Raw genomic sequence first — 24,813 nt, 5'->3', positions numbered from 1 at the left:
AGAAAATATGAACAGACCAGTCACAAGCACTGAAATTGAAACTGTGAATAAAAATCTTCCAACAAACAAAAGCCCAGGACCAGATGGCTTCACAGACGAATTCTATCAAACATTTAGAGAAGAGCTAACACCTATCCTTCTCAAACTGTTCCAAAATATAACAGAGGGCAGAACTCTCCCAAACTCATTCTAGGAGGTCACCATCACCCTGATACCAAAACCAGACAAAGATGTCACAAAGAAAGAAAACTACAGGCCAATATCACTGATGAACATAGATGTAAAAATCCTCCTCAAAATACTAGCAAACAGAATCCAACAGCACATTAAAAGGATCATACACCATGATCAAGTGGGGTTTATTCCAGGAATGCAAGGATTCTTCAATATACACAAATCAATCAATGTGGTACACCATATTAACAAATTGAAGGAGAAAAACCATATGATCATCTCAATAGATGCAGAGAAAACTTTTGACAAAATTCAAAACCCATTTATGATAAAAAAAACCCTGCAGAAAGTAGGCATAGAGGGAACTTTCCTCAACATAATAAAGGCCATATATGACAAACCCACGGCCAACATCGTCCTCAATGGTGAAAAACTGAAACCATTTCCACTAAGGTCAGGAAGAACACAAGGTTGCCCACTCTCACCACTATTATTCAACATAGTTTTGGAAGTTTTAGCCACAGCAATCAGAGAGAAAAAAGAAATAAAAGGAATCCAAATCGGAAGAGAAGAAGTAAAGCTGTCACTGTTTGCACATTATGTGATACTATACATAGAGAATCCTAAAGACTCTACCAGAAAACTACTAGAGCTAATCAATGAATTTGGTAAAGTAGCAGGATACAAAATTAATGCACAGAAATCTCTGGCACTCCTATACACTAATGATGAAAAATCTGAAAGTGTAATTAAGAAAACACTCCCATTCACCATTGCAACAAAAGAATAAAATATCTAGGAATAAACCTACTTAAGGAGACAAAAGACCTGTATGCAGAAAATTATAAGATACTGATGAAAGAAACATACCAAACATAAAATAGATAGCTAGTGGGAAGCAGCTGCATAGCACAGGGAGATCAGCTCGGTGCTTTGTGACCACCTAGAGGGGTGACATAGGGAGGGTGGGAGGGAGAGAGATGCAAGAGGGAAGAGATATGGGAACATATGTATATGTATAACTGATTCACTTTGTTATAAAGCAGAAACTAGCACACCATTGTAAAGCAATTATACTCCAATTAAGATGTTATAAATATATATATATGTAAAATCTATTATTTATAAAATACAACTGAGTGACTAAAACAAATAATAATAACAATGCATATGTAGCTTTTAATACACATAGACGTAAAACATGTGGCAACAATTGCAAAAGTATGGGAGGAAGTAATGGCAGTATAATATAATAAGATTATTAAATGTATATGATAATTAATGCAATATTATTTGAAGGTGAAATGTGATAAATTAAATATGCATACTGTAAGTCTAGGTAGCCCACTAAAATTAAAACAAGGAAAATTAGCTAAGGAGCCAGTAATTAACAAAATATAGAATACAAAGATACTCAATTAGTCTAAAAACAGATGAAAAAAAAAAGAGGGTGCAATGACCAGATTCAACAAAGTGGAATCAAATAGCAAAATTTCTAACAAGATTGGATATGTAGATTTACCTCTAAACGTATTGAAAATTACAGAGTATTCTAAGGGTTTAAACATCCTAATCTAAAGGTAGAGATAATCCAACTGATGTAAAAGGAAACAGAATTATATGTTGCTTACAATAAAACTATAGTAGATGTATTTTAAAGATCATAGCTAGATTGGTAGAAAAAGTTTTAAAAGACACGTTCTATGCAAACACTAATAAGAAAGTTGTAGTGAGTATATTAGTATCAGAAAAATCAGGCTGATGAAGGAATATTTCTGTAAATATTTCTGCTGTAAAAAGGAGCATTTAATAATAAAAGTGTCTGTTGCTCATTTAGTTATGACAGGCCTAAAATATGTAGGTACCTAATGCAAAGTTTTCAAAGTAAATGACAGACTTATAGAAATGCAAAATTCTTCTAGGCACGATTGTGTAACAGGGCCCAGATTTACAATTAAACAGCTAGAAACTGGACAAAATATATGAAGTAATGGTTTTGAGACATTGGACAGCAGGTAATGCAGGACTCTGATCTTTGGTAATAGAATAGAAATTAGTGGGACTCTATGATTTCCCAGGTCACTGCTTCTGCATAGTTTGCAGACTAGAGTGAAGAAAGGAGCAACCTCCCCAAAGTTTTTGATCTTGTAGAACTGAAGTGACTGAGATTAGAGTTTGGGGAGACAAAGGCAGGTAGAATTTATGGCAACATCCTGGAGAGAAGGTAGGTGCAGACACACACATGCACACACACAAACAAACACACACACACACACACACACCTGCCATGTGAAAGCTGATCAAAATCAAATTGTGGAAAATTAAAGATAAATACAACATGACAACAAAAGCAACAAATATCTTAAAAGTAGCCAGAAGAAGGAGAAAAAACACATTGCATACAAAGAGACAGCATGAAGAACACCACAGACTTCATGCTGGAAACATGGATGTTTTATCCATGAACCTATCAATGTACTGCTCCACTAGTTGTTTTAAATAGTTTATAGACTAACAAGTCCATTCATATCATTGAGTCATGTTTTCTGAAACAAAACTTTCTTTTCTTATTTGCAATTTTATTTGAATTTCAAAATTATCTTCCAAAGGTAATTTGAGAAGTGATGACAGTATATAAATCTTGACACAAGTTCTAGTTACAATCCTTTATGCGAGGAATTATTGCAGGATCCATGGATGGAGGTCTTATTTGGTGGTAAGCAAGGGAAGTACATTTATTGAGGTATGTGTTGTACCATACACATACCTGACATAAATATCTAATCTCATGCTCAAGCCTGCTCCATTTTATTAATATTGTCCCCATTTAAACGTTTTGTAGTCAGATAAGGATTTGAGACTATGGAATCTCAGAGAAGTTATTTAATCTCTTTGTGACATAATCAACTAGCCTCTACTACAGGATAGAGCAAGCAAGTTTCCCCTATAGACCTTAATTGTACCAAAATTTTAGATAATATTGAAAAAGAAAAAATTAATAATAGTAAAGGTTTATAATTTGATCTACAGTTAGCCCTTCATACCAAAGTGTTCCACTTCTGTATATTCAACCAACTGTGGATCAAAAATATTTGAAAAAGAAATCTCAGAAAGTTCCAAGATGCAAAACTTTCATTTGCTGCATTCCAGCAACAATTTACATAACATTTATATTGTATTACAACTATTTACATAGCATTTACATTGTAGTAGGTATTACATGCAGTCTAGAGATGATTTAAAGTATACAGGAAATTTGCATAGGTTATATGCAAATACTAAGCCATTATATAAAAGACATTTGAATATCTGCAGATCTGGGTATCCACATGGGGTCCTGGAACCAATCCCCTGACCTGGATACCGAGGGATGACTGTATTTATATAATACAAAGTGTAGTCTGATTTAAATTGTCCAAATCATTCAAAAATAAAATATTTGCCATCTTTTAAGTTTGTAATTTATTTTTACAGGAGTTTTACATACTGAATGTATGCAGTGATTCTGTGATGCTTGTCATTGCATGCAGCTGAATAGAATTGTAAGAAAACAACTTTCTCACTATCTATATAAAGTGTGGAAACCATGGCTGAGTAGCTGCAAATGTAAAAATAGGTTTAGTAATTTAGTTGACCATAAGCTCAATGTTAAAACATAGTAACATGGCTGAGGCTGTATTAATTGAAATGTAATCCTTAGGTCGGGGGCAGCAGACCTAATCCTGATCTTCTCTGCTTCCCTAAGACTTTTGGAATAATACCTCCAGTCATGGGCACTTCACTTTCAGTGACATCAACCCACTGAAGAACATTTAGAAGAGAATCTTCATTGGAAAAACTTTAACTTGAAATCATGGTCCATGAAGAATATTTGAAAAACAAAAACAATAATATCATTTTAATACGAAACCAATAACTGTAGTTAACATTTTTGGAGAACTTACTATATATCAGGCTGTGAGATACGTCAAAGAAAATCTCACACTACTGAACAGAGTTCAAGAGGCAAGGAAAACTTTACTCAAGACTATTAGATTAGGGATCAAGACTATTCCAATAGGAGAGAGAGATCGAACTCAACACTCCTGAAACAAAAGGAGGGGGACTTTAAGTGCTGGAGTGGCTTAGTGGAAAACTACTGGAGGAAGTAAGTGGGGGAGACTGCTAAGTGTGATTGGGCCATCTGCGTTTGCTAATTCATGCTTAGCAAAGTGAGGCTGCTATCCTCCCACAGAGACTGGGAAATAGGAGCACTATCTTTTTTTTTTAACCATTCTATTGAGGTATGATGGGCATGTAAAAAGATATTTATATTTAATGTGTACAGCTCAATGAGTTTGGAGAAAAGTATACACCAGTGATACTGTCACCACCATGAAGGCCATAGACATATCCAACACTTCCCAAAGTTTCCTCCCATCCCCATAAGGACACTTAAAATTTTCCTCTCTTAGAAAAATTTAAGTATGCAATACAATATTGTTAGTTACAGGCATTATGCTGTTTAGTTGTCTCCAGAACTTATCTTATATAACTTAAACTTTGTACCCTTTAACCATCACTTCCCCCTTCCCCCTTCTCTCAGCACCAGGCAACTACCTTTACACTCTCTGCTTCTATGACTCTGACTATATTAGATTCCATGTATAAATGAGATCATGCAATATTTTTCTGTGTCTGGTTTATTTCACTTAACATAATATTCTCCAGGTCCATCTATGAAGTTGCAAACAGCAGGAATTCCTACTTTTTTAGGCTAAATCCTATTTCATTGTATGTATATACCAAATTTTCTTTATTCACTCATCCATTAACTGGACATTTAGGTTGTTTTCATATCTTCACTATTGTGAATAATACTGCAACAAATATGGCAGTACAGCATCTCTTTAGGATCCTGGTTTAAATTCCTTTGGATTAATATTAGATAAGGAATCATATGGTAGTTTTATTTTTAATTTTTTGAGGAATTGCCATACTCTTTTCCATAATGGCTGTACCAATTTATATTCCCACCTACAGAGTACCAGAGTTCCTTTATCTCCACATCCTCATCAATACTTGTCATACGTGTGTGCGTGTATATATATATATATATATATATATATATATATATATATACACGCACACATTTATATATATATTAGGGAGACACCTCTTTGAAATGTAATCGTCAAGAAAGATAGTGCAAAATATAATAATCCAATTAAAAATTAGACAAAGGACATGAATAGACATTTCTCCACCTAAGACATACAAATGGCCAACAAGTGTATGTATGTATGTATATGTACATACACATATATATTTTTAATGATGGCCATTGTAACAGATACAAGGTAATATCACATTGTAGTTTTGATTTTCATTTCCCTTGTGCTTAATGATTTTGAGCATATTTTCATATACATTTTTTTTTTTGCACTATCTTTCTTGATGATTACATTTCAAAGAAGTGGCTCCCTAATCCTTGATAAAGACATTCCTGGGAAGTAAAACTGTCAAGAACCTGGGAGATTCACATATAAAAGGGGCAGAAATACTCTAAGAAAGGTAGTCAGAGGCATATAATCAGGAAGAAATCTTTCTAAAGTTTAGTTAAGCTGAGAGGAACATTAAGGCCATCTTGATCAGACAGCACGTGAGCAGCATAGAGATTAAGTACAGAGAGATTAGAAACACGCTGCCTGGATTGAAACGCTGGCTAGTTGTTAGACCTCAGAGAAATTACTTAATCTGTCTGTGTCTCAATCTCCTGACATGTACAATGGGAGTACTAACAGGGTTGATTTAAGTTTATATTAGTCTGTCATACAGAGTGAAGTAAGTCAGAAAGAAAAAGACAAATACCGTATGCTAACACATATATATGGAATTTAAGAAAAAAAAATGTCATGAAGAACCTAGGGGTAAGATAGGAATAAAGACGCAGACCTACTGGAGAATGGACTTGAGGATATGGGGAGGGGGAAGGGTGAGCTGTGACAAAGCGAGAGAGAGGCATGGACATATATACACTAACAAACGTAAGGTAGATAGCTAGTGGGAAGCAGCCACATAGCACAGGGATATTGGCTCGTTGCTTTGTGACAGCCTGGAGGGGTGGGATAGGGAGGGTGGGAGAGAGAGAGACGCAAGAGGGAAGACATATGGGAACATATGTATATGTATAACTGATTCACTTTGTTATAAAGCAGAAACTAACACACCATTGTAAAGCAATTATACCCCAATAAAGATGTTAAAAAAAAAAGTATTTGTAATAAAATTTAGCAACCAAAAAAAAAAAAAGAAATATCCAACACATAATAGGTACTGTGTAAGCAGTTGTTAAAAAGAAATTATTTTATTTAATCTTTACAGTAGCTGTATGAAAGGAATTATATTTCTATTATATTGATAAGGGAAATGGGACTGAGAAAGAAAAAATTACTTTATAGATCCAGCCTGTATTGGAACATAAGAAGTCTGGAACTGAGACTATTCTCTAAACTGGAAGATGGAATGTGGAGTTGATATACAAGTAATAGGACGGAAATTTCAGTAAAGAAGCTGTCAAGTAAAAATGCAAAGGCAAAGCAGTCCAATTTGGCAACATGGTCTTTAATATTTTAAGAAAATATTTTGAGATCCAGTGAATTCAGTTTGAAGTTACAAATGGAAATGTGCATTCCTGAGAATGAACATTATTTAGTCATTAGTTTATCATTTTTTTCTACGCCTGTGAGAAAAAGAAAAAAAATATTCACTAACCAGTTATTATAAGCCGACTACTGTGCTAAAGGTCTACACAATTCCCCACATATTAGAATCACCTTGAGTTTTGAGTGGCATGAAAACACAAACATGATAGATGCTTATTTCTCTCACACATAGAAGTTTGTCAACTATTAAATACACTTAATGTACACTTTAGTAAAATGAGTCTGAAAAAATAAATAAATCAATAAAACAGAGTTTTAAAATCCAAAATTCAAGTGGAATGAATTATGCAAAGTCTTTATGACATTTTGATGTCGTTATATAATATCTATCCTAAAATCACATGAGTACATTATAAGAACACATACTAAAGAATATTTTCATGCAAAGGGAAATTAATCAGACTTGACTTCACTAAAGAAAATTCAGAGTAGATCAGACCCATCTATAGGCAGTATAAATTGATTATATAATAATTTTATTATGATATTACTTATATTCCATCTCTTTTAACTTCAGGTGGAAAGAAAGTCCATTTCTTTTTAAACAAGGAAAATAAAGGACAAAAAAGAGACTCATCTTTACCAATTACAATGTAAAGGAGAACAGAAAATGAAAAGGGAAATGTAATCAGCATAGATAAATCCTGGTGCATGACCCCATTAATTAAGCTGTAGGGGGCCTTCAACACATACAGAAATTTATCTCATCTTTCTTCAATCATTATCTTTTTACAAACAGTTTCTCTGGCACTTTCTTCTAAGAAGTCCTCTATCTGTGATATCACAGATGCCATGATCCTCCTGGGGTGAAAACTTCAAACTGGCTAATGGGGCCATTCAGAACATAAATCTGAGCTCAAATCAGTTAATAGAATAGATATGTGGCTTGCCAATGTGGGCAAGAGAGTCAATTTTAGTTGGAGAAAATAGACACTGCTGGATTATTTTAAACTAAAAAAAAAAAAAATGGACTGCTGTTCAAGCATGAATATCAAGCAACTTCTTCAATAACCCCCTCAGTGTTTTAATCTATAAAATGGGAAGGTCCATCTTTACCAGAAAAGTAGGTTAGGAATTTGTTTTTCAGTGTGTCTTTTGTTTTTCTTTTAAAAGTTTTATGGAATTTCAGTTGGTACAATAAACTGCATGTAATACACACTTTGGTTTTGACATATGTATATACCTATAAATCCATCACCACAATCAAGATAATAAACATATTCACATGCTCCTGAAGTCTCCTCATGAAACTCTGTAATTCCTCTTGCTCATCCCTCTTTGTCCTCAGGAACTGCTGGTCTAATTTCCATTACTAGAGATCAGTTTGTATTTTCTGGAATTTTATATTAATAGTGTCATATAGTGTTTACTCTTTTTTGTCTGCTTTTTTTCACTTAGTATGATTATTTTGAGATTCATCCATGTTGTAGCATGTATCAATAGCTGATTCCTGTCTATTGCTGACTGGTGTTCCGCTGTAAGGATATACCACAGTTTGTTTATTCATTCACCTGTTGGTGGATATTTTGATTGTTTCCAGTTTTGTGGCTACTGTAGGCATATTAGGAATTTTTAAGTGTGAACTATTATTTTGCCTATATATTTCCTATAGTTCCTATGGTCTACACAACAAATTGATATATGTATGGCTGCCGCTTTAATTTTTAGTGATTTCACATATTAACCGCATAGTCATTCATACTTTTTTAACAGAATATGACAAAACTAAGTCAATGGTGTGGATCAATCGATTTCATATTTGAAACATTTCAAAGTTATTGAAATAAAAAAACCAAATGTAATGTTATTGAGTATTTCCTCTTACATTTTTTCCAATTTTACCTCGATGATACCCAGATAATAGAATCCCATTACATTACTTGCATCTGTTTTTTTGTTTTGTTTTGTTTTTAATATCTTTATTGGAGTATAATTACTTTACAATTGTGTGTCAGTTTCTGCTTTACAACAAAGTGAATCAGCTATACACGTACATGTATCCCCATATGTCTTCCCTCTTGCGTCTCCCTCCCTCCCACCCTCCCTATCCCACCCCTTTAGGTGGTCACAAAGCAGTGAACTGATCTCCCTGTGCTATGCGGCTGCTTCCCACTAGCTATTGGTCTTACATTTGGTAGTATATATATGTACATGCCACTCTCTCACTTTGTCCCAGCTTACCCTTCCCCCTCCCGCTGTCCTCAAGTCCGTTCTCTAGTAGATCTGTGTCTTTATTCCTGTTCTGCCCCTAGTTCTTCATGACTTTTTTTTTTGAGTTTCCATATATATGTGTTAGCATACATATTTGTTTTTCTCTTTCTGATTTACTTCACTCTGTATGACATCTGTTTTTATATTAAAGGAAATGTTATGCCCTATACATGATTGGAAAACCAAAGATGTTATTTGCACGCTAGGGCAGTTATTCTATCTATTCTGTGAGTCACCAACCCAGGAAGAATGAAGTTTTTTGTTTTTGTTTTTTCTGTTATTTGCATGGCATACAGATTTAATGATGGTAACAGTAGATGTGATCTAATGGCTTCATTATTATTTATTATTATTGTGATCACTGTAATAATTATTTGGATATATTTTTATATAAGTAGGTCTATAACTTGTAATTTAATTTAGCAATGTGAAAGTCACAGTAAACTTGACAAGAACATTTTTGATGGATAGATAGAAAGAGGGCTAAAAGCCTAACTGGAGTGAAAGAGAGAATCCTGATAAGCTGCTTTATAGTTTAAGATTATAAGAAATTTATGGACACAGTGGTTATATATATATTTGCCTTCCCCAACTGCATGCCTCCATTCATTCTATGACTCAAGTCACATTGGATCACCCACCATTTCCCAAAGTATTACCATTCACTTCTTACTGCCTCAGCATTTGCATTTCCCTTGATTACACAGCCCTGTCATTGCTATTTATCATTATGGGAAAATAATTTATTGTCACTTACAGGAATCTGCTCCTTTAATAGTTATGATTTTGAAATTCTGTATTGTGGGTGCAAAGTTTCTAGCATCTTGGATATGATTAATAAATGAAAGTTGTCATCTTTACTTCCTTATTTTTTATCAATATTTTTGCAGTGTTCAGTCTACATAGCTGTTCACTAAAATACTTTTCTGTTACTTCTGTGCTCATACCTAAACCACATTTGCCATCCTCTTTTATGGTTAGGTATGGCATGTGGCTGAATTCCAGCAAACAAAATATATTTATTCCTATTATAGACCTGGTCCATAAATAACCTCCATGGGTTCCTTCACCATTTTTGTTCCCTTTTCCCCTTGTACTAGTGGTATATTGATATCCAGAGCGACCTTGGATGCTATGTATTGACAATAGCAGGGCTTCTGTGAGCCTGGATCATTGAATGACCACAGAGTTTCCTCTCCCTCCATACCAATGATCAGGATCATCCTTTTGAAACTATAATTGTAAGCATCTGGGACTTGTATGCAATCTATACTACAGTATCATGTATCACCAAACCTATTTATTCATTCAACAGGTATTTACTGAGTGCCAGGTACCTGCGGGACACCTTATTTATTTTACAATGACATATATTGCTTACTATATACCAGAGAGTAATATAGCACTTACACATGAATTTCTTTAATCATACAACAGCCCTAGAAAATGACTGCTATCATCCTTATTTTACAAACGAAGAACCTGGGGCACAGAGAATTTATATCACCTGCCACAGGTTACACAGCTGATAGATGACAAGACCAAGCCAGGTTCTGGAACCCATGCTTGTAATCTTAGTTCTATGCACCTCTCCTGTTCTAATCACTGGTATTAGCAGTAAACAACAACAGAGGGCCTGTCCATAGACTGTGCATTCTCAAAAAACTTAAGAGACATAAAAACTAAACGGATGATCCAGAATTAAACCCTGAGGGGAATTCCCTGGCAGTCCAGTGGTAGGACTCTGTGCTTCCATTGCAGGGGGACACGGGTTCGATCCCTGGTTGGGGAACTAGGATCCCACATGCCAAGCAGCATGACCATAAATAAATAAATAATAAAATCTTTTTTAAAAAAAAGTTAGACCCTGAAAGGAGAAAACTACAGTGGACATTAGGACTTTATTAAGACAATTTCCAAAATTTAAATATGGATGATTATACAATATCAATGCTAAATTTCTTTATTTTTGTATTTTTATAATTTTACTGAGAAATATAACAATAATACTGATTATTAGAGATAGATATAGATACATGGAGAGAATGATAAAGCAACAGCAAATGGACGAAATGTAAACAATTGTTGAATCAAAATAGAGGATATATAGGAAGGTTTTGAATTTTTTCAACCTGTTTTTGGTTTATTTAAAATTATAGTGAAATGAAAAAGTTAACACAAAGGTAAAAAAAATCAATAATATGTACTATGAAAGAAAAAGTAAAGAGAATGATGAGAAATCTATTTCAGGAAGAGTAGAGTCTTAAGGTATGCTGAAGGAACAAGCTATGGGAAGACGTGAAAAAAAATAATTCAGTGAGAAACACAAGCATAAAGATGCGAAGTAATGCCTTTGAGGAATAACAAGAAATTTTGTACTACTAAAGCAGAGAGAGTGTCAGGGAGTGATACCTTAGGCAAGAGTCAGGGCCTTATAATGTTAAGATATTTGAGTTACTAAGAGTAAAATGGAATAAAATTGTTTGCGACAAGTGAGTGATATGATCTGATTTGCCATTTAAAAATATGATCTGTGTATAGGGAAGGCTGTAAGGCAGATAAAGTAGGAAGTAAGAAGTCTTAGAAAATATTGCAGTGGCTCAGGTGTAGACGGTGGCTTGGCCTGGAATGGTTGTGGTGGAGGTGATGATAAGCAGTCACAAATGGCATATGTTTTAAAGGACAATATATAGGCATTTTCTATGGATTGCATGATGTATGGATGAGAGCATAGGTGAATGGAATGCCATCAAAAGTCTGCCCCTGGACTGAAAACCAATAATCTGAATGAGCCATAGTGGGGTATCCTTTCTATCAATATCTAAAGGATGGGGGCATCCTTTCTATAAATATCTAAATAGACTACATATTTTGTGTGACAGCCAACAGTCCAGTACCTCCTCAATACTACTGAAGAATCATGAAGAAAGTCTATATTTTTAACTAGCTGCTTTTTACGTCACTTAAAATTGCTATTCAGTGCTTTTCGTTCATTCATCATCGGTCATTTCGTAATTTCTCCCTCTTGCTGTATTTCCCTCCAGTGTGCTTCATTTGCTAAATATGGAAAACAGCACCTATCTCATTTACCCAAGGTGTCAATAATACAAATGTATTAAAAAATTTATTAAGATATGGAGATACCTATATATGCAAATTATAAACTGGATATTACTGTATTTAAAGTTTATTTGACATGGTAATTCCTGAGGAATTTCCTATGGCTGACTGATTGATTAAGCTTCTAGTTGCTTCTAATGTCTAGGGCAAATATTCCTTCCCAAACAGGAGCCCTCTCTTGTTTGTAACCTCACAAAATCCAAGGGCCTCTCAAAGGAAGCCCAAATCCACTGTCCTCATGATGACTTTTGTATACAGAAATGGAACTTTTATGTCACTCAGAGAAGGTTTGCTGTGCAATGTCTACAAATCCACCACTCCAGGATAGGATTTTGCTTTTGTATATTCAAAAAGCAGGCAATGCCACAGCCCCACCTCCCTACACACACACACACACACACACACACACACACACACACACACGTATGCAGATGCACGGTCATATAGTCCTGAGTCCCAAAGTTAATTTCAGAGATTAAACTCTGGCAGCGCAAAGAATTTCAGCATTTGAAATTAATTGTTATTGTGGTTGTTTTGTTTTTTGAATGCTTCAGCGATGTCAGATACAAATTTTACCTATGGCTTAAAATCCCTCCCAAAACTCTACAAATGAAAAGCTATTCTTTGTAGTACTTGCACTATTTTTAATTCTAGAGCAAACCCTAGTGATGATAGCTTTTCAGCATGTTACATAAAGAGAATGTTGAATAAATGTATGCAATATTTGTAATTTGATAGAATTAAAGCTCCACTTCTGGTTTGACATGAAATTGGTAGGAACCTGAACTGTTGCTCCAAAGCAGCAGATAATATACATTCACCATTTCGTGCAACTATGTGAGGAATCATCCCAAACATTTGTAGATTTTGTACCTTTGGTAAATGTGAACATGGTAGAAATGTATATTTTTTACCAATTTCAATAACAGAGTGTAAAAGACTGATTATGACAGTGTTCATATTACCCTATACAACTACTATGACTATTATTGTCCCCTGATCAGACTACTATGGAATTAGCTGTCTCATAGCCCTTAACTTTTTGCTCATGGATGCTACAGTGTTACACATTTGCCATATCATGGTGCGTTGGATATGATATTCCTCAGTGGAAGGGACAAGAGAAAATTAGGGAACAAAATCAATATGCTCCTTCTATATATATTAACCTTGTCAGAATAGGATATAATCAGTGAACCTGCATTCTGAGTGCTGATTTCTCACCGCCATCTTCATTCAGTGGTAGCAGCATTGTCATTTTCTAAAAGGAAATCAGAGGATCAATATAACTACTACTAATTTTGACTCACCTATAGCTAATCTGCACTGTGAGTTGAATCTGCTTTGTTATAGTTACTGACAGATGAGAAAACTTGGAACTGAATCTGCACTATGACAGAGCAACTAGAGAATGTTAAAAAGAATTCTAGAACAATGTTTTGTCATGATCCATAACAAAAGCCTGAATGTTTACAAGGTTTTTTTTAATCATACAGTATATGATTCTAGGTAAAAATAATTGTCCTCAGGAAGATGGTCTTCAACAACACTAATAATGGGGTAAGAGGAATCTTTGGGAGGAAATGGATATGTTTATGGCCTTGATGGTGGTGATGGTTTCATGGGTGTATCCTTATGCCCAAACTCTTTTGAGTTGTGCTAATAGTTAAATACATACAGCTTTTTACATGTCAGTCATAGCTCAATAAAATGGTTGAAATAATACATGTTTTCAGCAGAAAGTTCACAGGTCCTTACTTCCTCACTTATCTTTACCCAACCAGGTGTCTTACAACAGGTATAAACTATTTTCTACCCAACAGGTATCCTAAATTTTCTGAGTGTATATTATTTATATGAAAGTTGCTAAAAATCACTTCAGGTAAGTAGAGTTGCACATTTAATAAAATTAACTTTATTAAAAGCATTATTATGAAAGGATGGCCTGTTTACATGTAAATTAACATATGGAATTTATTTATGTTCAAGGCACATAGACTACCAATTCCCTGTGTGGCATCCAGGTGTAGTTTTTATTTAAATATTAGAATGCTATAGTGTTTTTCTACTGTAGAATTATACATGCTTATGATGAAACATAAAAATTTTTACATTAAAAGAATGGTCTTAAAGAGATATAACAGCTAATATTTATGGAATATCTGCAGTATTGCACTAAATATGTATTTTTTTGTTTCATAATTTAACGTGAATAATTGCCATTTCCCATGAAGGTAGTTTAATTTTATCCAGTGATTCTGTTACTGACCCTCTCCAGTCAGACCCCTACAAGGGTCCTCCTGCCCTGAGTTGCTTGGGACAGTAGGAGACTGAGTTCTATTCAGAAGCAAAGAAAAGCTTTATTCTTTGAACGGAAGGATGCGAGCCTGCGTTCTAGAGTATGCCCTTTCCCCAGCCGGCAGGGCAGCTTTATAGGGATCTCATAAGTGGGAAAGGGGTCGAGTTCTCCCAGATTGGGCGCAGCTGTGCTGCTTACGTGCTCACGCTCCAGGTTGCGGCACGGGGATGGCCTCTGCGCATGGCCCGCCGCAGCCATCTTGAATTGAGTGTTGTGCGCAGCTTCTGTAGCCCGCCCGGAGCTGAGCTGTCAGCACAGCCCTTTCGCACTAGGAGCTCTCGTCTGAAGTCCTGGGTGAGAGGCCTGTGGACACCGCACCCTATGAGCAAGTGAAATTGGACAAGCGCCAAGGAAATAAAGGTTAGACTTTATTTTATTACGCAGATTCTATTTTTATTTCCCGGGAATTGTTAATGAGCTTTGGCTGCGTAAATTCCACATTTGGGAAGGTTGTACTACAACAGGAGATAACTCCAGCGTCCTCATTGAAAAACTCCTTTAAGTGTCTTTTCTCATACATACACAATTGCAGTGGAAGAAAGTGTCATTTTACTCAACTGGAGGAATGTTCAAAGTCAGTGTGTTGGAGCCCTGGTAGCAGATGAACGCCAGTGCAAAAGCTAATGTTCCCCTTGCTCTACCTGTTGTGTGAAATCTTTTGGCATATTTTGGCGGGGAGACACATTTTACTTTCAAAACTTCACCTGAAGTATATTGAATGCAGTGATTTCATCGTAAGAATTGTTTCCTCCTTTTAAAATTCTGCCTGGTGTTTCCCAGTCTTCACCAACTTGTTAAATCTCATTTTCATGAATACTGGAAAGCATATTTAGCTGGGTATCCATCTACTTTTAATTTTAAAAAGTCTAACATTGCATCAGGATCCCATATGTAAATATATTTGAGAATCTCTGGAGATTATTGGCTCTACAAGTCCTTGCTAGCTATTACATGTTATAGTGGCTAAATGTCTGTTGCCAGATTCCTCATATTAGCTCTTCTACATCACATCTCCATAATGATTACCTCCTGGAGAGATGCATTTCCTAGGCTGCTACTACTTTCCACATAGCAGTTTCATTTCAACTACAGCTCTTATCTATATTACAGGAGGTAATTGTTGAGATTAGATTATCACTTGAAATAAGATGTTATCAAAGTTTCAGAGATAATATAAGGGAAGTACAGTTTCTACCTGTGGCTACTCCTGCAGCTAGGAAACCCTGACCCATCATCACGGAACCCTGACAGGTGTGGCATTGCCTAATCAGAGAGGCTCCATGGAGCTGAGCATTTCTCCCAAAACATGTGGTACCAATAAGCCTGTCCCTGTCAATGGATTCAGTCTTCACTACCTGAGGCCCAAAGACAACAGGGTTTTCCCCAACTTTGGCCAGGACCTTAGTCCTCATTTTCCTATCCAGATACTGAACTCCCCTCAAGGTAATTGATGCTATTTGTGTCCCACATCTTCAAAGGGACCCTTTCTCTATCTCCACAGGAAAGGACGTTAGCAGATAACAGTTACACTATGCTGTGAGCAGAACTCACACACATGAAATTCATTTATGTTCTTGAAAAGAACAAAACGGCAGAGACAGGTTGTCCAGGTACCAAGAACTTTAATCCAAATCTGTTCTCCCTCTAAATTAGGGCACAAATCACTGAAAAATACTAATCCTTAACATTTTCCTGACATACTGGTTCATCATAATTGATTTTTTAGAAGTTCTCTAAAGAGCAGACATAATGCTGTAGACTGAAGGAAATAATTATATTCAACATAATAATAATAGATTTTGAAATTATTTTTCTTGCCTGGAACACCTTTAGTCCATCTGTGTAGTTTTCTCTGAGGTGGAATTTACTGTGAATATTAAGTACATGACCTGCATTAATTTATGAGAGTAAAGGTATTTGCTTAACCAAATTAAGCATCATGGATTCATTGAGGAGAAATTAATAAGGATTATTCAGGATATGTGAGAGGAACTCATTGACTGTGTAATTAATTTAAACATATGTAAACAGATTGTGATGTGAGCTATTTAGGCATATAATTACAAATCATTACATTGCACGTGAATTCATTCAGGTAACTATAAATGGTAATAATGTTGTCTAATGTTTCATTTGCTTACAATTTTTTCAAAATGTTACATTTAACTCTATTCTGTTTGTTTTTGTATTACTTCATAGTAATAGTGTTCCCATTTGTCTTCATTTAAATATTACTTTTTTATTTAAAAACATGTAAAATAGTCACAAACCTATAGAAAAATAAATTAGAAGTACAATATAAAGAATAATTTTTCTTGAACTATTTAGAAGTAAATTGCTGACCTGATGTCTCATCACCCCTAGATAGTATAGTGTATTTTTCCTACAAACATGAACATTCTCCTAGACAGAAAAAGAAAGGAGGAACAGATAATTCAATAATTAAAAATTAACACTGATACATTATTAACATCTAACTCTCAGACCCAATTCAAATTTTACCATCTCCCAATAATATCCTGTATAGCAAGATGATCCATTTCAGAATCATACATTGCATTTATTGGTTTCAGCTTTACTAGAGTTTAGTTGACAAATATGATTCATATTAAAGACATTTAAAGTACACATAGTGGTGATTTGATATAATTTTACAATACAGTATGAAAGGAATTCCACCATTTGGTTAATTAACACACCCATCACCTCACATCTCACATATTTATCTTATTTTTCTACTCTCTTAGCAAATTTCAATTATATAGTATGGTGTTATAAACTATAGTCACCATGTTTTGCATTAGAGCCACAGACGTTATAGCTGAAAATTTGTACCCTTTTATGAACCTCTCCTTATTCCCCCCCATCTCTGAGCCACTGGCAACCACTTTTCCACTCTGTTTCTAAGAGTTTGACTTCTTTTTTTCGATTCCACGTGTAAGTGAAATGCAGTATTTGTCCTTTTCTCTCTGGCTTATTACACTTAGCATAATGCCCTCAAGGTCCATCCAGGGTGTTGCAAATGGAAGGATTTCCTTTCACATGAGTGAATAATATTCATATATATACATCTATATATATACACACACACATATATATCAAACCACCTTTTTCTATCCATTGATGAACACTTAAAGTTGTTTCACTGTCTTAGCTATCGTTAATAATCATTCATTGCATTTATATGCCATGTCTTTTTTAGTCACCAGTCTAGAGTTGTTCTTAAATTGTTCTTTGGCTTTGAAGGTTGCAGCTCAGTTGTGTTGTCCCTTAATGTATGCTTTTCTAGTGTTTCCTCATGATTATATTCACGTCATGTATCTTCAGCAAGAATATCACAGAAGTGATGTGTTCTTTTCACTGTATCTTATCAGGTGGTATATAGCTTCAGTTTGTCCCATTACTGATGGCTACTTTGATCACTTGATAGCTGATTATGTTTCAAGTTTCTCTGTTATAGAGATTCTCTTTTCTTTCTTATAGTTATTAAGATTTGGGCAAAGATGTAATTTGAAGAATCTGAAACTCTGTAAAAATCCCATTCTTCATAAAATTATACACACACACACACGCTCATGAAATTAAGTTTTCTTTATATTCATTGGATTGTAATAATTTTTTTTGAGGACTCAAAATATCCCCAGTTTGGCCAGTTTGGGACCCATTCAATCTGGCTTTGTGTTGTCATGTTTCCATTATTCCTTTAGCACTTGTTTGCCTTTAGGCACAATAAGTAGTTCCAGGCTTTCTTGTACTTTTTCTACCCAAACCTAGAACTAACATTTTTTCCCCAAGGAGTTCTAAGTTATTTTAGTAGAAAATTTAGAAGCTAAGATCTGGTTGCTAGGGGTCCACTCATTGATACTGGATCCTTGCTATTCCCACACATACAACATTGTATATTTTTGCTTTCAGTTTATCAGTCATACCTGTTTAAACTGAAAGCCATGAACTCAAACCGATACTCCAAATTCCTATTTAATATCATACTTTTGTATTTGTAATTTCATTGCTTAAGACTGAAAAAACTGTTTTCCTCTGTACTCAATAAGATTACTTGTTTGATCATTTCTCCCATTTATTATCGACCTCCCATCTCTGCCACCACTCCCTCCTCTGTGCAGATGCTGTCCTTGCCCTACCTGGGCTCTCCCACCACACTCCAGCAGCTCCCTAGTGAGCATGACCTGCCCATCACACTCAGACTCTCAGCCCCCAAGATAAGCCAAGTGTAGATTTCCTCTTCACCCTACTTGGCTCTCACCCACCACATAAGGAGGAATGCCCACATTCCCACATGGATGTCCTTCTTACTCCACTTGGAATCCTAACCCTCTTGCTTGTATATTCCACTCTGAGCTACTGTTGCATAAGGAGGCTGGATTGGGGGGTATCCTGTACCACTCCTTGCTCATCTTCTGTTATTGGCTTTAAAATTGAATTGTTCAGAAAGAGATTTCAAGGAGAGGAAAAGGAAAGACAGAAAGGGAAAGAGAAGAAGGAAGAGGAAGTGGAGGTAAAATAGAAAGAGGAAAATTTTTAATTGTTTAATATAGAAAAGTAATACAATGTGATAACGTTTCAAGAACTGAAAAATCTGAAAAATTAACTTCTCTAGTTTGAAGTAGTCTCTCAGTTATATATAACTATATATTTCTGTTACATAGCCTACAAATATATCTTCTAGCCTGTGTTTTGCTTTTTGATTTGATTTTGGTATTTATTAAAATGTTATATTTGAAATAATTTAAGCCTATATTTCCTTTCTTTTGTTACTAAAATATCTAAAACAACAACAAAAAAAGACAAAATATTAGGCTTGTTAATTATTGATTGTGGGAGCACAGGTGTTTTTTATTATCATTTTTTCCTTTTTGTGCACTGTAAAACATTTGAATTATACTAAAGAATGAATGAACTTATATAGGGGAACAAATGATTCCTTGTGAAATTAAAAGTATAAAAATAGTCTATAAGCCCATTTTGAGTCCCTGATAACTCTACAGACTATTTCAACTAGTCAGTTAAGTTTGCAAGTGAGACTCAAAGCGCTGAGCTGAAAGGCATTTATAGTTCAATTACCGTACTTGGCAAGGTTTTGCATGACAAAGATCATTCAAAATGAATAAAATTGAAGACAGCCCAAATGTGCATCAACAGGTGAATGAGTAAACAAATTGCGATATATTCATACCATAGAATTCATCAATAAAAGAAAGAGATTACTGGTACAAGCAGCAACGTGGAGGAATCTTAAGATAACTATGCTGACTCAAAGAAGCCAGACAGATATTATATGATTCCATTTATGTAAAAGTTTAGAAAATAGAAACTAATAATCAGTGACAGAAAGCAGTTTAAGGAAGGGGAGGAAGGAAAGGGGCAGGAGGATAGAATTATAAAGGAGTATAAGAAAACGTTTTGGGCTTCCCTGGTGGCGCAGTGGTTGAGAGTCCGCCTGCCGATGCAGGGGACGTGGGTTCGTGCCCTGGTCTGGGAAGATCCCACTTGCCGCGGAGCGGCTGGGCCCGTGAGCCATGGCCGCTGAGCCTGCGCATCTGGAGCCTGTGCTCCGCAACGGGAGAGGCCACAACAGTGAGAGGCCCGCGTACCGCAAAAAAAAAAAAAAAAGAAAACGTTTTGGGATAATAGATACCTTCGTTATCTTGATTGTGGTGAGGATTTCATATGTAGGTCAAAACTTATCAAATTTTAGACTTTAAATATTTGTAGTTTGTTGCATATCAGTTATACTCAACAAAGCTGTTAATATTTTTTTCTAGTCAAGCTGTATTTTCTTTAATGGCTTCTGGATTATTTTCATGCTTACTGGTTTTTTTAGTTCATATTCTATTCATCTCAGTGTCATTTTTGTATATATTATAAAAGAATAAATTAGCTTTGTTTTCTTGAAAATGAATATAGATAAAATATAAACAACAATTGAATTCCATTCTCTTTTAATTGAAATAAAATGACAGTTTGTAATAGAATAATTTGCTATACATACTTAGCACAATTCCTATATTTTTATATTGTAGTAGTTAATTTATTTATCCTATGCCAGTATTATAGTAGTTTGAGTGAAGTGGACTTTTAGCAAATTTTATGATCTCATAGGGATAGCTCTTCTTAAAATTTAACTTTTTAAAAATGGAATTGGCTTTTTTAACTGTTTTTCTTCCTTTGGAACTTTAAAATAATTCTTTCTAGTTTTTGTTTTTTTAACTCTGTTGGACTCTGATTACAGAATTTCATTAATTACATTACATTAATAAACTTTTTAGGGTAGTTAGTCTGGTATTCTAAGAACATTTCCTCTTGATATCTCATTTGATGTCTTTCAAAAACAACTCCTAGTTTGAACTATATAAGTACTGTTCTTTCCTATGAATTTTTTTTATGCACCATATACTCTTTTTTTACTAATTAACAAGGTATGTTCTATTTCTAACATATAATTGCTATTATATAAATCTATTTTTCTATATAAGCATCTGTTTCATTTGTAAATAGGATTTAAAAAATTTCTGATTATGTTCTTATTGCACTAGCAATAACCTAAAATATACCATTTATAGTAATGTAGAATGGTGTGTAGAGTAGATATCTAATTTTAAAACAATTATATACATAAAGTAGATTAAATATGCATCATAAAAATGTTAATACAGTATAGCATGTTAGGGAAGAAGATATGGAATTATACACTGCCAGACATCATTTACTAGCTCTTTGACCTTTAAAACTTATTTAACCTCTAAACCTCAAAGTCTTTTCCTATCAAACTGATAGTGATCATGCCTTCTTCCTGATGTATTTAAAGAATGTAGTAACTTAACAGTTAGTAACCATTAAATAGAATTAATCCTTTTTATTGTTGTGAGAATTAAAGATTTAATATATAAAGCAACATACTCCTGAGGAAATTAGTTATGACTATTTAAATAACAAAAGGCATAGTATTGATCTCGGGTGGCTTCGGTCTGCAGCGGCTTGAAGCAGGATTTTGGTTCCAGCCAGAGATTGAGGAGGGCTGCAGCAGTGAGAGTGCTAAATCCTACTTACTAGACCACAAGGGACCAGTGGCCAGTGACAAGGCCCTGGTGCATCAGCTGTGTAGAAATGAATTTCCACATAGAGACAAAAAGTAGTGAAACAAGTAAAGTTTTTATTAGGAAGAGAAACAGTATGTGTGGATAGACATACGGGTAGGCTCAGAGAGAAAGTTGTGCCCTCATGGTAGTTTGAATCACTTTTATGGGGCATTTCTTCCAGGTTTCCTCTGGACAATCATCTTGCTTTTCCTGGTTCTGAGTCTGTATTTGGTATATCTCAGGGTCCTCCCATGTGTGCACACACATCTCTTAGCCAAGATGGTTTCCAGTGAAGAGGCCTTTGGGTAGGTTAACATCACTTACTATGAGTGACGCCCCCTCCCTTTTGACCTCTGAGGAGGGTATAGTCGGGAAGTTCTCCTTGACCTCAAGAATGGGAAATATGTGGTCTCTATCTTTTATCTGGGCAGGGCTCAGCTATTCTCTCGCTCCTGCTATTTTGGAGTAGCTGTCCACAGGGGACAACTCCAGTTGCTCTGCCTGGGACCCATCTGTCTCCTGCCTCAGTATGTGTACTAAACAAATCTTGTTACCTTAATAAACATAAAGTAATTTAGCCATTTTGGGCTGACTTCCTGATATATAAATTAGTGATAATAAATGACTTTACTAATTGAGTTGCTGAATCCAAAAAAGGTGAATGAGTTTCATGTCCCTTTGTAAAATTATAATGGAGAAACCAGTTGGAACTTAAGGCATTTAATGGACTTTAGGTAATATAATATGTAAAATGTCTTCTAATCTAGAAAATGGTAAACTGAAAATATGGGAATTAAATTACCATTTGTGATTCAAAGTAGATGGCCAAATATGATGGAGTAATAACCTAGCCCATTTCTATATTTATTTCGATTGTTCAGAGAAGGCCTTTTCCTACCCTTGATTTTAGATTTAGATTGTGTGCTTCTTATTCACTGAGATATGTTCTCAGTGACTGATAATTGCTTCCAAGAACTTTTAATAGTATAAGAAAAACTAAGGTGTTCAAATTGTCTGTAAATCCCTGTGGACTCTGAAGGAATGTGGGGGAACTCCTGGAACAAAATAGTATTTCAGTGGCAATGCTTTGTTCTGTTAGGTGGCAAATTGGGATCTTTGATAGATTTATGTTAAGTGCAATATTGTAATATAGTGAAGGAAGAAAACAAATGTAAGGAAAAAAGAAAAGAAAATTGATACCGAGGTCCAGCCTCAGCAGAACAGGATTGCCTGAGGGGAGATGGAGTCGGTGAGGACAGAAGACACAACACCTCTTAGGATGCAGGAATTCTGACAAACTTTATTGCACACACTATACTTTTTTATACTTTCAAAACAATAAACTGATTTTAGTTTATTACTTTATCAATCATCACCATCATTTTCTCAGACCAAAAAGAACCTTTTACATAAGCATTTCACATACGCAGTTTACATAATTTTCTTATTATATCTGTAATTGTCCCTTGTGATTGAGAGCAATTGTCCCTTGTGGCTAAAAACGTCCTTTGTGGTTTCCTCAAAATTCTCAAAAGTCATCATGTCCTTTTCCTTGGTCCGCTTTGCTTCAGTGCTTTACTCCCACATACTCTGCGTCAGCGCCCTTTTCTTTGTACGTTTCGCCTCAGTGGTGCAGGTAAAAAGCCTTGTCACGTCTCACTCTTGGCTTAACCTAAAGACACTTAAAGCTTTTTAATATTTAATCATCATTAAATCAAAAGCATTTCATCAAAGCATTCTTAAAACTTCTTAATTTTATTTATATACATTTTCATAAAACACAAAAATATATACTAACAGGTGGACACAATTTATGTGGCCACTCACTACACATACGGGGAAGCCAAAGCGGTGGGTTTGGGGGCCATGGTGGTGAACATTGAATCTTTAATCTAGACTTTAGATCTTCCTAAAAATATTTACAATAGATCTATTGTCCCTTATACTTATTAATATACAACCCAGGTTTACAGTTTAACTTTAACGTTGCAGCTGTATGTTCCATTAAAAAGTGTTTCATCATAACTTTATTTCTTATTAAACTTCCCTTGTGCCAATACCAATGTACTCCAAATATATCTTGCACTCCCCATTTTGGTCATATATCATCTAACTTTTCCATTAACGTAGGCTGTTGCAATATAAACAATCCTATAGCATTACTTTTAATCCAATATGCAGGTCAACAAGTAGGAACAGCTGGTGTAGTTGGAGGGGGATCTTTAGGTTCTTCCCACTTTACTCTATATTGAGGCCTTTCTTAAAATCCCCCATGAGTAATGGGAATATTAGTACTAATACAAGCAAATACTCAGAGCTTTTATTATATACATGGGAAATTGAGAGAATCCACGCTGTGGGAAGCTTTGCTTTCCCAGGACGTACATACCCGTGCCTGCCATGCAAGCACTATTGTTCTCAGCCTTGCTGAGGCACAGCAGCACTTTTCAGGTGGCTCTCCACAAATTGAGAAAAATATGCACAACTAATATGAAAGAAAGGGACTGAAGAAAAGTTTTGAGGATAAAGAAATAGAGCTGTCAGAATTAGTGCTAGGGAAAAATTAGTACGAAAGATGTTCAAGACTCTTTCCAGTTTATAATGACCTTTAAAAAGAAATAGTTAATTTTCTCTTTCTGGGTTAAACATTGTTTAACTTTTGTAGCCAAAAAGTACACTTGCTAAAGGTCTTTGAGTAAAACATTTTCAAGTATTTAGGGTTACTCTTATTGACCTACAAATAATAAATAATTCTTAAAAAATGTATGAATCCATTTAAAAATCTGTTTATTATTTTTATAGTTCCTCCATTGAATTACTGTCATTAGAGTATTCATTTCAAATATGTAAGTATTGTGCAAGCACTAAGAGGTTAATCATTTACTATATATGTTATCTAATAATTATTTATAGCTTCCTATATTACTAATTTTCTCTTGTGCTCGATTCTAATACCAAAATGAGATTTTTGTTTGTTTAATAGTCACAACTATAAAGATGATTTATTAATTATAGGTCAATAGTAAAGCAATTTATAGGAATAGAGATGCCATTCTCTTTAATTCACCAAACCTTCAGCTGGATTATTATAATATCCATATGCGAAAATCAATTAAGGGACTTTGACGAAGTACTGCAGAAAGATCAG

Source organism: Phocoena phocoena, chromosome 6 (genome assembly GCF_963924675.1).
Source record: "Phocoena phocoena chromosome 6, mPhoPho1.1, whole genome shotgun sequence".
Classification (NCBI taxonomy): domain Eukaryota; kingdom Metazoa; phylum Chordata; class Mammalia; order Artiodactyla; family Phocoenidae; genus Phocoena; species Phocoena phocoena.
This window is presented reverse-complemented; position numbering follows the sequence as displayed.